General features: G+C 36.4%; 1 long non-coding RNA gene across 1 annotated transcript in view; it reads right to left on the bottom strand.

The window, feature by feature from the left end:
- The window catches only part of LOC135691761 (uncharacterized), a 28,529-nt gene extending 19,038 nt beyond the window's left edge, over positions 1 to 9,491 (bottom strand). The window contains exons 1-2 of the long non-coding RNA XR_016144493.1: positions 9,042 to 9,491; positions 1,361 to 1,443 (exon numbers count right to left, since the gene is read on the bottom strand). This is a non-coding gene — a long non-coding RNA (uncharacterized LOC135691761). The remainder of the gene's footprint in view (positions 1 to 1,360; positions 1,444 to 9,041) is intronic.
- Positions 9,492 to 12,474: the final 2,983 nt, after the last annotated feature.

The raw sequence follows: 12,474 nt of genomic DNA, 5'->3' as shown, positions 1-12,474 counted from the left end.
CGCATTTTTTACTAGTTTTTTTTATCTGCAAGACCGAGGAGGCTGCTCTATTTGGGGAAAAGCTTTGTTACTAATGCTGAAAGAGACATGCTGTTTTATTCTATCCCCCAATCTTTGGGTGGTCCGTCCTAGGTAGCCAAAATCACGCTGGCACGTAAACTCATGGATAGCGGAACACTTTTGGACGGATGGAAGTATTAGAAACAGAATAGGAAACAGTCTATATCTACATAAACATGAAAAATCCACTCTTGTGTTAACAGAAGGAGACCGTGTTCCCCTTAGGACTCCATTGGTAACATTTTCAATAGTCAAGCCGCATTGATTGGGCAACCTCAACAGACATGTGGTCGCGTTTCTGGTTGGCCTATTTCGATCCACAACTGGGTCGATATTTTTCCTAGCATAAAGTTCTTGATCTATGTTCTGACGTTTTATACTCTGAAAAGTGTCAGAAGGAAAATTCTTATGATCCTTTGCATCTCAGTTGATTGTTGCAAAATCAAGTTTAGTGTAATTATATAGTGTAAATGTAGCATAAATAAACACGATCGATTATTTCATGCCAAAAATATCATAAAATTAAGCTGGTATTACTCTGGAAGAAATGAATAGTGCAAATCTTTGGACTGACAGTTGTTTTAAAATCTTCCTATTGGACCTATGATCAACTGAATGCGTTTGATAAAGCCATTTGATGGTTATTGGGAGGTCAGTGGAATATTGGGAGTTTGTTACAGCAGTAACATCACCACACAATATCATAGCATAAGGACTACGAGAGTCTTGAAATCAATGAAAATTGGTAGCCAAAGACATCAACATAATGCAGTCATGACTCAAAAACTCTGGAAGCTAATCGTAGGCATTTCAAATGAAAGAGAAGGACGCACATCTAAAAAGGCACATTCTGGGTAGAAATTTAGAGTTGTTGAGCAAGAGGGCTCAGAAATTCCCCCAATTGATTTCTCAGACAACGAATTATTGCATCCTCATGTAATAGAGGTAGCTCTTGCTTCCTTAAAACATTTTTTCTAGCGTAGAGTTTTCGATCAATGTTCTCACGTTTTAAACTCTGAAGAGTGTCAGACGAAAAGCTTTAGTTTACTAAATGTTTGCTTTTTTCAAAGCCATTTACAAGTTTTGTACCACCAAAAGATTGTTTGCATATTTAGACGATACCAGAAAACGAGCAAACAGACTAGTATAGGAATCAAATTCCAAAAGATGCATCAACAATATTCACAGAACCTCAGCATATGAAGATAGAAAAGCCCTTTTTTAACATTTATTATTGAATATGCTTGTCTCATTAAACTCGCAAGTCTCACAAAACTTTGAAAGTATCAAATGAACTCACCATCAGGTGAAAAAAGTGAATCCAGTTAATTCCGTGGTTCTTCATCTCATGTGGATCCGGCATTGCCTCATTTTCGAGTTCTCCTGTACGAGGAAATGTCTTTTAATGTAATCATACAAGAGACTAAAACAGGCCGCATGGAATTTATGCAACGCTCTTTCCTAAACATAAGCCCTTTCCTATCTATGTATTTGTAAATGGCCACGTGCCTCGACTTGATCCCTTTGGTCTTGAACGTGTCATTTTGTTGAATTGGCGATATTTCCTGCCAAATGACGATAGTTTTAGCCGCTTATAGGACATTAGGGATCCCTTGCAGTAATTTACCCATTAGTTCATTGCCGAAGTCCACAGGTTTCTGTGCTGCAACCTTGAACACTGTGGAAGATTGCTGGGGGCAACAGCGCAAAGGTTGTTCTGGGTTACAAACGAGTTAAGTAATATTCTGTCCGTTTCAAGTCAGTCAAATGGCACCATGACAACTGTGAGCCAATCAAATTGATAAATGGTAGTACTAAGTGGTAACAGGTGCTCAAAATAACAACATTTTAAAAAGAGCCATTTTGTAATATATTGTCCAAAAATTGAAAAAAAAGTTGATGAAAATGCTGCTTCATTTTTGTTCTTTATTTTGGACTCCATTACAGCTACTGTTGAAAGAAAGTCAATTTAGCATTCGCTTCGATCTGGAAATAACATGAAAGCACGGCTTCAGTTGATTATATTAAAAGGGCTCAGTGCAACATTGTTTTCTTCTTCTTAAAGGCTCTTGCTCAACTGGCACTCTTAGCGGCAGCTGTCTTGAGAAATCAATTGTTGTTTTTGTATTTTCATGCAGTATGATATTAGGTCGGTTTTAAAAATATGGTCGCAAAGCATGCCGGTTGCGGAAGAGCCTTTGAAGCAGACAAGAGCAAGGGCGGATTAAACCCAAGATTATATCTGGGCACAAAATTCATCTCACAGACGAGTTACCTTCACACAGCCTTCAGTAAGCAGGTCAAAATATAACACAAAACCCGGAACAATAATTATGTCTGCCTTAGAACAGCTGAATGAAGTTTCTACACAAGTTTATTATATCATACTTTACAAAAATTGTAAGAATCATCTCAATTCTGAAAATTACAAATCAATTTAGTGGCTATCATTCCATATTTCGAATTGTTATACAGCTTGATGCTTTTTCGTTACAGGCATCGTAAAGTAATATTGAAGAAAGTTGGCTCCAATGACGTGAATATAGATTAATGTTGCTTACAAATCAAGAAAACATTTTCGGCCTATCGAAGGCTGTTACCAACAAAAACAACTGAAACTGTGAAAAGCAGATGAGTAGTTGAACTTAACTTCTCAAGATTTTAGCGTTCAAGTTGATTCTGTTGGTATTAGATGGACGTAAAATCAACGTGTCTTTTATTGTAAAAAAATGAAAGTGCTCTTGTTGTAAACCTGAATACAGCATTTTTAATATTTAAGTTTCTAGAAAGAGTCTTAACCTTAATTGTGATCATCCCAGATTCGAAGATAAATTGTCTGCTATCCGGGAATGAAGCATTGACTAAACATTTCTGGCAAGGAAAAAACCTTCAAATTTCTGGTCCTTCGATGCTACCTCGCAGTTAGTCATAAAGGAAAGCAAGAAAACGCGATGTTTTGGTCTATTGCTAAGCATTTCCAAGAAAAAAACTATAATGAATGAGACAAAAATAAACAAAACCTAATTAACTTGCTTGGACAAAGAAGTAAAGCTGAGCTAATTAAAAGGTTTCAGGGGCGCTTCAAAATGAATTGACCAAACTGAGATTTTTAAATCTTTCTAAAACAGCGGTAGCAGGGTAAACATTAAATTCTGGTTTTAAATGAATTACAGATTGATGACAAACAAATTAGGATTTCCGAATTTCTGCTTCTTGTAATTAAGAAAAAGTCGAAAAATTTATTGTTCACGGGAATTAAACATTCAAATGAATTAGTTAAACAAACCTGATGCTATATATAAACATCTAATCTCTTCAAATCTGATCTTTCCAAAGCTGATCTCTAGAGGCATGTTGAGGAAAAAGGAATCTAAAAGAAGTTTATCTCATCACGAACGTTATTTTTACTCAAAGCGTTGCAGGGAAGGAGAGTTTTCTCATTTCCGACTGTCAAAGAGAGAATTATTGTTCTTAATAATTTTATAATTGTGAACTTATAGACATATCCAGCAAGACAATTTCATTCGATTAAAGAAACTCGAAACAGCTTGATCAAAGAGAATTGCAGCATCAACTCAGCACTGGTACAAAAATGCAAAATTGGTACGTAGCTATATTTATCTCCGCTGCTTTTATAATCCTCTCTCTTCTAAACATCACATCAAACTCTTTGCTGATCTATGGACTACATAAGTCCAAACAGCTCAAAAATGTTTCCAACAAGCTTATAATGTCAATGAGCATCTCTGATTTATGCATTGGAGTTCTTGTTCTACCAGTCCAGGCTTTACATGCGCTAAATGAGATTACACTGGATGCATGGATTATGAAAGCAATCTACATACTGGCACATTTTGTGACCTTAAATTCAGGTCTGTTATTGATCTGTATAGCTATCGATCGTTATATTCACATCACCAAACCAAGGCTATACCAATCGGATTTAAACGGACGTCGACTCGTTGTTCTAGTCATGGGCTGCTTCGTGATTTCCTCTGTTTTTACAATAACGCATATACTTCTAGATTCCTTCTGGCAGTATGTAGCAATTGCTTTTTTGAACATTTCTCTAATGTCCGGACTGACCATTCTATACACAAAAATGTATAGAAAACTCCAACAGCACCAAATCAATGCACAGACGCGATTGCAACAAATTAACAACAATGGTCTTAGCAACAATAACAGAAGAGTGGTGAATGGTGATTCCCAGGCAGGGCAACTTTCTGCTGTGAGAACCATCCGTTTAGTGTTGGTGGCCATTTTCATTTGCTATTTGCCCTTTACTGCCATTGCACTTGTTGACAAATTTTATGAATTTGAATTAAGAGCTAAACCTGGTGAAACTTTTGGAACTCTCTATGCTACATGTACGTTTCTAATAGAAGGATCAACTGTTGTCAATTCTGTGATCATAATTTACGGCAACACAAGATGCAAGCAAGCCATTTTGTCGCTGTTTCGTAGTACAGTGGTGCCCCGTGATTGAAAAAGAATTTTTATCACCAAACAATAGCATAGTATAATGCCTCAAGTTTTCAAACAATGGAAAGTATTGAAATAAATGAACATTGCTAGCCAAAGACATCAACAGAATGCAGTCATGGTTCAAAAACTTTGGAAGCTAATCGTAGGCATTTCAAATGAAAGAGAAAGATGCAGATCTCAAAAGGCATGTTCCGGGTAGGAATGCAGAATCATTGAGCAACAGAACATACTCCAATCTTGACATCTTCATGTAATAGAGGTAGCTCTTGATTCATTGAAAGAAGAATACAGTCTAATAATTTATCTTGTTTTTGCATTCAATTATAAAATTCTCACTTCCACTGATTCTGGTGCAAACCAAGAAAAAGAGAAGGCCATTTTCAGATTATTGCTCTGTGCAATGAGGGAAAAGTAATTATGTTTATTACAAGTAAATAGGTTCAAGAATCTCTTAATGCAATGTTTGACAATTTGCAATCAATTCTAGAATAATATTATTGAGCTGTGACGGAACAAGTAAACAAGTTATGTGAAAGAAAGCAAAACATCAAAGTGCTTTATATTGAATGCTTTCAAGTGACAGTTTTACGTAGTTATTAAAAATTACATAAGGAACGCGATCATAACGTTGGCTTTTAACGTCCGCTAGACTGATTCAAGGCATTAGATGAAGCAGTAATGGAAAGAGTAATGAGCGGCGGGGAAAGAGCGGGGGGGGGGACATTTCTGTGTGATTTTCTTGCTTTTTTTCTAAAAAAATTCAAAATTCCTTCTAAGCTAAATGATGAAATTGCTGTACTAGCCAAAATCAAAAGCCAGTCATTTTGTAAATTCTACATACTTTTGGTTGACATTACCATATGAAAATGAAATTTTTTTCCGGAGAGTTCTTTGACCATCGCTAACGGCTGGTTGCTCACAAATTGAACTGAATTTGTTGGAAAATTGTTCCAATGCCCTTGTTCCACCATGAATAATCTCTGGAAATTGTTCCACGATGAATAAATTTTTACAAATTAGAAGTTTGGACGTGGGCAAAAAGGGCCTGACCGTCCAGCCAAACCTGACTTCGCCACTGAATGCAAGTTTGGTATTTTGGGCACCGAAAGTCGTGTAATAATATTTTGATTATCGAAATCACTAATCAGCTGTTTCTTTTTTAGTTTTTTATTCTTCTGAATGATCCATAATCTATTTCTGAAAATTCCTTCGGCATTTTCAACGTTCAGTTTTAGAATGACTATAGTTGATCGCTTTTTTACATTGGTTCACGACAAAAACGAATTTCAGTTTTTGCAAGTATACCCACTTATAATTAGACAAAATTGTTTTAAGAAACAAAATAGGAAAAATATGAGATTTAGTTAAATACCTTCATTACTCGAAACGAAAATTCCAAACACTTAACTTTTGAAAAAGCTAGAATTTGGATCCCAGATTTGTTTAAATTCTATTGGCGACTTGGCATGAAAATGTACATGGAGCATTGCAAAAAATCTTTATTTGTAACGCATAGAGGCGCCGTTAGGTTGGAAGTGACCTTTGACTCGATCACGTTCTAATCATTTCATTTTTATGTATTCGCTTGATGCTTGCTTTGCTGCTTATTTGATAATTTTAAACAGTTCTGTTGATATTTGATCCGTGTCTTAATGTTCATTGGTTAATTTTATGTGTATCATAATTTTAGGACACTAAACTGGACATTAGCTTAGGCTATGTTCACATTGCTCCGTATTCATTTTTATCCGTTTTCGTATCGATCCGTTTTAACTGTTCACACTGCTCCGGATACATTTGAAAACGGTATGAAAACGATGAAGCGCTCATATTGATCCGCTCTGGATAAAAAGGAAAACGCCACGAGCTGGTTTACAGCACTTGAACTGCCAATAAACTTTTCAAACAGCTCACTGCCACTTATATTCCTCCGAGTAGTATGCTAACTTCGAGTGAATCAGCCATGTTAAGAAAAGTTGTTCAAATTGGCGCGGTCAAAGTATCTTGCTGTGTTGTTGCTGTTGTTAGCGTTTTCAAATATATCCGTTTTTGGTGTTCACACTGTGTTTTTTCAAAAGTCTCCGTTTTCAAGGTGGAGCAATGTGAACGCAAGGCACAAACGGATACTTTTTTATCCGTTTTCATATGAATACGGAGCAGTGTGAACGGGGTCTTAATCCGTCCTGTATCTAGCGTGTCAGCTTTAAGGTGGTGTCAGTCTTGAGGGGCCAGCCGCTACGAGAGCAACTTTGATGGTGAAAGAGATTTGACGTTTTCGTCGAAGTAGACGTCCAGAAACACTTGCCGTGCACAAGATTTAGACTTACGTCCAAGGTCCTTCAAGCATCTGCTCTAAAGCTCGCAAAGATAATCACAAGGCCATGAGTTATGTTACTTGTTATAATTTAGTGATTTAGTGATTTAATCTCTTGATGTTACTGGTTTTTACCGAAAAACTCGCAATTCTTTAATCTTTTTCTCTAGATTAAGCAAAAAGGTTAAACTTTGCCTGTCGATAGCGATTTTGCTGTCACTGTTTGAAAAAAAAGAGATTTGACAATATATTCAAAAACAGAAAGCGGACTCAATTTTTTAAGTAAACATACCAACTAATGAACTTTCCTGTTGCTGCATTCAAACAAAATACCTTCAATTTCTGATTATTATATAGAAAATTGGAAAAATGAAGAAAGTGACTGTCAGTTTATTGCTCAAGAAAATTAGAGAAGACTTAATTGAAATTGGAATTGTCAGTAAATATGCTGAAAAGATCCTTTGATTAATTATCGAAGGAGCCCGGCAATATTCGGTGCAAATAGAAGCAATGATTTCACAAAAAAACAGGAACGAAAAACAAACATCAAGGTAATTTCTTTGTAATGCTCTCGAGCGACAGTTTTATCCGGATGATAATCACAGAGAGTGGACGCTCAATTCTTCTCGAGGCATTGACCATTGAGAAAAGTTTCTAAGATTTGATAACTTTGGCTTTTACCAGAGCAAGTGACCACAAGCAGTGACCAAAAGAATTGAAGAAACTAGAAGCAATTTGATCGTTATTTTTTACCGTCAAATGCTCACACTGGTAAGAAAATGGATGAAATATACAGCAAAACAATGTATTGTATTGCATGAATAGATCTCGTTTAGTTGTCCTGATCATGTGCTCTGTTGCAATTGCTTCTGGACTAGCGACAGCGAATATGCTGATAGCATCCTTCTGGCTGTTTCTAGCTATTGCTATTTGCAACACTTTTGCTGTATCTGGGTCAATTGTTCTATACACGATAATTTATAAAAAGTTGAGAAAATACCAAATCAACACAACCATGCGACTACAGCAAACCAATAATAATCACAATAACAACAGCAACAACGGAGGAGTGCGTTATGGTGATTCCCCCACAGGACAGCTTTCTGCTGTAAGAACAATTCGTTGGGTATTAGTGGCGTTTTTCTTGTGTTACGGGCCCCACAACATGATTTCAACCGTTTGGTCATTTGATAAGTTCCAATTAAAACTTCAACAAAGAGAAATTTTGCAAATGCTGTTTACATCAAGTACTTTGCTGGCATTCTCTGCAAGCGGAATAAATTCCGTTATAATAATATTCGGCAATTCAAGATGCCGACTAGCAATTACGTCAATGTTTCGTAAAATGGTGGTAGCAACTGAATAAAGGAAGATGCCAAACAGCTTTTTGTTGAAAAGTCGATTCACATTTTTGATCAAGCTAAAATAATCTTAAACATTCTAAATCAGTATTAGATTTGTTTTATCCATTCGCCGCCACACTGCGTGAAATATTGTTGAGATACACGTCTTTTGTCTGAATTTAACAAAAACCAGTGGTTTTGAACCCGAAAGAATTGCCCTGGAGGCCGAGTGTTTTACCTCACTTTATTTTAGCAAATTTTCTTCGCTAAGTTTAAGTTAGAAAAAATTCAAATTTGCTTACTTTTGGTAAGGTCTGTTAATTAAACTTAGTTAAAATTGATGGCATTAGCTAAATTAAGAGAAAGTTTGCTCGAGATAAGAATAAATAATACTATTAACATTGAATTTTTGCTGAAGTGCTTCCATTTTTTAGATTGATGGATAGGCCTTTAAGGTTGGTAACTTGCCTGGCTGCTTGCCTGGTTAATGCAGTTCTAATGATTGGATCAACTGTCATCAATTCTGTGATAAAAGTTTACGGCAACAAAAGAAAAAATCCTTGGCCCAAAAAGCCAGTGAACGAAGCGTTTATTGAATCAATGAGTTAATTCCCACTTGTTTCTTGTCAGGACATAACCAAATTATATAACATGTCTCACGAGCGACTCGTAGACCAAAAAGCCTGGAGGTTCATCCCTGAAACATCACCAAAACATATCAGAAAGTATCACGAATTCCCAATTGTTGTTATGGCGTATGTTTGTGTGTAGCCAACAGACACAATCCAAAGTCGCAAATTTACTAAAGAATAAAAATATCAAAAGAATGCACTCACCATCAAGTAAAGCAAAGATCGATTACAGTTCACTCCGTGTTCTTTAATTTTTTTGGTTATTTTGTCGACCAAGCAAGAAGAAAAATGTATCTTTAACAACATGCGAAACAAAACAGTGTTAGAACATCTTTCCTTCGACTAGGCTCTGGCACTATCATGCCAGCATCGTATTCTCATGTACGGTCCTTTTCACGTCCGTACAATCCATCTTTAGTTTTGGGAATTAAGCATGCTCCAATATTCCCTTGTGAGAATTGAGCATGCCCAAATAATCTTGTGGGAATTAAGCATTGCCCAAATATTCAATGACCAAGGAGCATATTTCAGATTGAGGGAACTAAAACGCTTTCTTCGAGAGGGTAAACATTTTAAAAACAAGAGTCGGTTGATTTTGTGTATTGTTTTAAGTGCATTTTAGATACAGCCCCCACCCAGTGAGAGGTTCTTTTAATTACATTGTTTCGATGATAGAACAAAGAAAACACACTCTTTACATTTTCATATCTTGAATTATAATTGAACGAGGTTACAAATATAACTGACTAGGGAATTAGAGAACTGCGGATTATAAAGTGTCTGTCACGTGATTACAACGAGTCATGTGACATGGGGAGCGTCCTACAACACCAAGACCCTCCATCGCCAAACCTAAACCTCCCCGCCTCGGCGGTCTCTGCCAATATTGGAATTTTTTCTTAAAAGGGAATTCAGTCTTTTTAGGAGTGCAAAAGAATATAACAAGAAAAAATTCAAGACTTCACTCTCTCCCAACTATTCACCAACAATCTCGTCGTACGCCTTTGCCGAAGGCAGAGTTCTAATGAAGAGTATGCATAAACAAGATCCTTGGTCCCACTTATGATATTTTACAATAAAAAGGAATGTAGTTTCATTAAAATAAGTCAGGTTGTTAAGAGATACCCATTTCACTATCCAAGAACCGAGTACCTTTTCTTCACCAGATAGATAATAGAGGCTCTTTCCATTCCCTTTCAGGGTTTGTATCGTTGTAAAGCCTGCTACGTTTCAAAGAGATGTAGATAATGTATCATAAACGCTATCTTATGGCAATGGCTTGTGGTATCTTGATTATACAGAGAAAACTAATCATTTCTCCAGTGGCATTTATTAGCATCGTGGGCAGTTTAACACTGTTAATTCTAGATTTGTCTCCGGAGATAAAAGTAGAAATTCTCACCTTCTAAAGCTTTTATTTTTAAAAAAGCAAAAATTTTATTGCCTAAAACGTATTGGCTAAAAGGATTTGCGTCTGACGCTCCTTAGAGCATAAAAGGTCAGAATAAGGGTTCGAAAGAACACGACGGAAACATATACCCAGTTGTGGATCAAAATAGGCCAATCCAAAAACGCAAGTACAAGACCGGTAAAGTTGTCCAATCAGTGCCACGTGCCCAAAGAAAAATTACCACTGGAGTCCAAGATAGAAACCAAACTCCACAAAGAGAACAGCCTCCTCGATCTTGTAGGAACATTGTTAAAACAAGTGATTCTGCCATTGGTCAACATCTTTTAGATAAAACAGATTGTGCAAATCTCTATAATCACGACATGTTTCAGATAATTGGCAGAGCCCGGTCGTCTTTCCATCTAGCAGTATTGGAATCGATCTTCATACAGCCGAAAAGGCCGCTTGCGTTTTTCTGATTGGCATTTCGACCCATTTTTTCCATTGTGTTCTTTCGGATCCTTATTCTGACCTTTTTTGCTCTGCGGAGTGTCAGACAAAAATCTTTTAGCCAAAATGTTACAAAATGTTTGCTTTTAACTAAACCATTTTAAAGCTCTAAAGCGCCAGAAAACTGCTCAAAACTCTTATTCTTGGACAGATAGTATCAAAATACACAAAACACACAGTTTAATCCAAAACTACATCTTTTCGAGAAGCAACATCATCGATTCAATCCCATTTAAAAGCATCTCTTCTTTTTCGCAATCATCAGCAAAGAGTATTTAAATGTAGTTAATGTAGTTTTTCATTCATGATCAACTCTGTCCTTTCTGAAGATGGACGACAATGTTCGACGAATCTTCTTATTTCCTTGAAATATTATCAAAGAATTGAGAAATGTCACGCTCAACATGATTGGCTTTGTCCACTCATATAGAACCGTTAATGTGAATCCTGGCTTGATATGTAGGTTGAACTTAAAATAAGTCCAAGCAATAGTTGCGATGTTGACTGGAAGATAACAGGCTAAGACCGCTGCTAATACCAAGCGAATCGTCCTAACAGCACGGAGTTTCTCATTTGGGACAATTTGCATGCCATTAGCAATTTGGCTCCCATTTTGCAGTCGTAATACAGTTGTTCTTTGGTGACGTTCTAGGATTCTAAGAGTTCTTGTGTTCAAAATGATAAGGCATAAAACCTGAAGTAAGTTGAAAATAACCATCGCAACCACTAGATAGAATGAAGTTAAACTTATGGAGAGCATTGCCATTACAAATCCGACTCCTAAAAATGCTGGTACTATGAGGGAAAATCGGAAACGGTTCATCCAGGCTTGGTATCTGACTTGCTTTGTCACGTGGAAGTATCGATCGACTGAGATGCAAACGATCATCAATATCGACATATATGCAAAAAACATCATCAGAAATTCCATAATCTGGACTTCAAGACAACTTCGTTGCTTTCCAGCGATCTAAAATATTCCTAATCCTGGCATTACAAAGATTCCGGTGCACAGATCGGATATTGTCATTATAAGAAGAAATTTGTTTGAATGTGTCTGATCTGCTTTGATTTGTACATTGCGAAAATTAACAGAGCATTTGATGCTATGTTTATAAATGCAAAGAGAACCGTGATGAATCCAACGAGAGTTGTGCTCATATTTCCATCACTGTTAGCGAATATCGTCAGGCACAGAGTCATTTCACTGTTTTCACTAGGCATCTCACTCTTCAGTTTTTATATGGAATTCTCCAACCGTTTGCTCTACCGTCTCTTATGCCGAGAATGCCTTGTCTTGCAGAATCTCACTGTTTAATTTTATCTTATATAACAATACATTTCATAGGTCAAAGATTAATTACTTAGGCCTTTTTTAATGAATCTTTAGAGTCATGGAAACTTTTAGTTTATTGTTTTTCTATTTAGTTACGAAGTGACGAAGTTTCGAATATGTTGATATTTAGAATGAACTTTTAAAAGTTTAATGACCTCTTGTATAACAAGTTGCTCTAGTTGAAACATTATTTTCAATATCAAGAAACATGAAATTTCCTTCTAGTACCTTTGTGGGACAATGGCGTCGCTCATATAGTGGACAAAACAAAGGGCGTGGTAGGCAATTTAGTTATGTCGTGATAAATAAACTCTTAAAAAACGTTGTTTATTGAAACTTCCCAAAGCGTTCATAATCTGGAGTAGTCAACGTTGATCTTTGTTTCTTATAAAGTCAACGAA

The sequence above is a fragment of the Rhopilema esculentum genome, chromosome 13 (assembly GCF_057945365.1).
Source record: "Rhopilema esculentum isolate cy_ngs chromosome 13, ASM5794536v1, whole genome shotgun sequence".
Taxonomy (NCBI): domain Eukaryota; kingdom Metazoa; phylum Cnidaria; class Scyphozoa; order Rhizostomeae; family Rhizostomatidae; genus Rhopilema; species Rhopilema esculentum.
The sequence above is the reverse complement of the archived record's forward strand: the minus strand, read 5'-3'. Positions and strand labels throughout refer to the sequence as shown.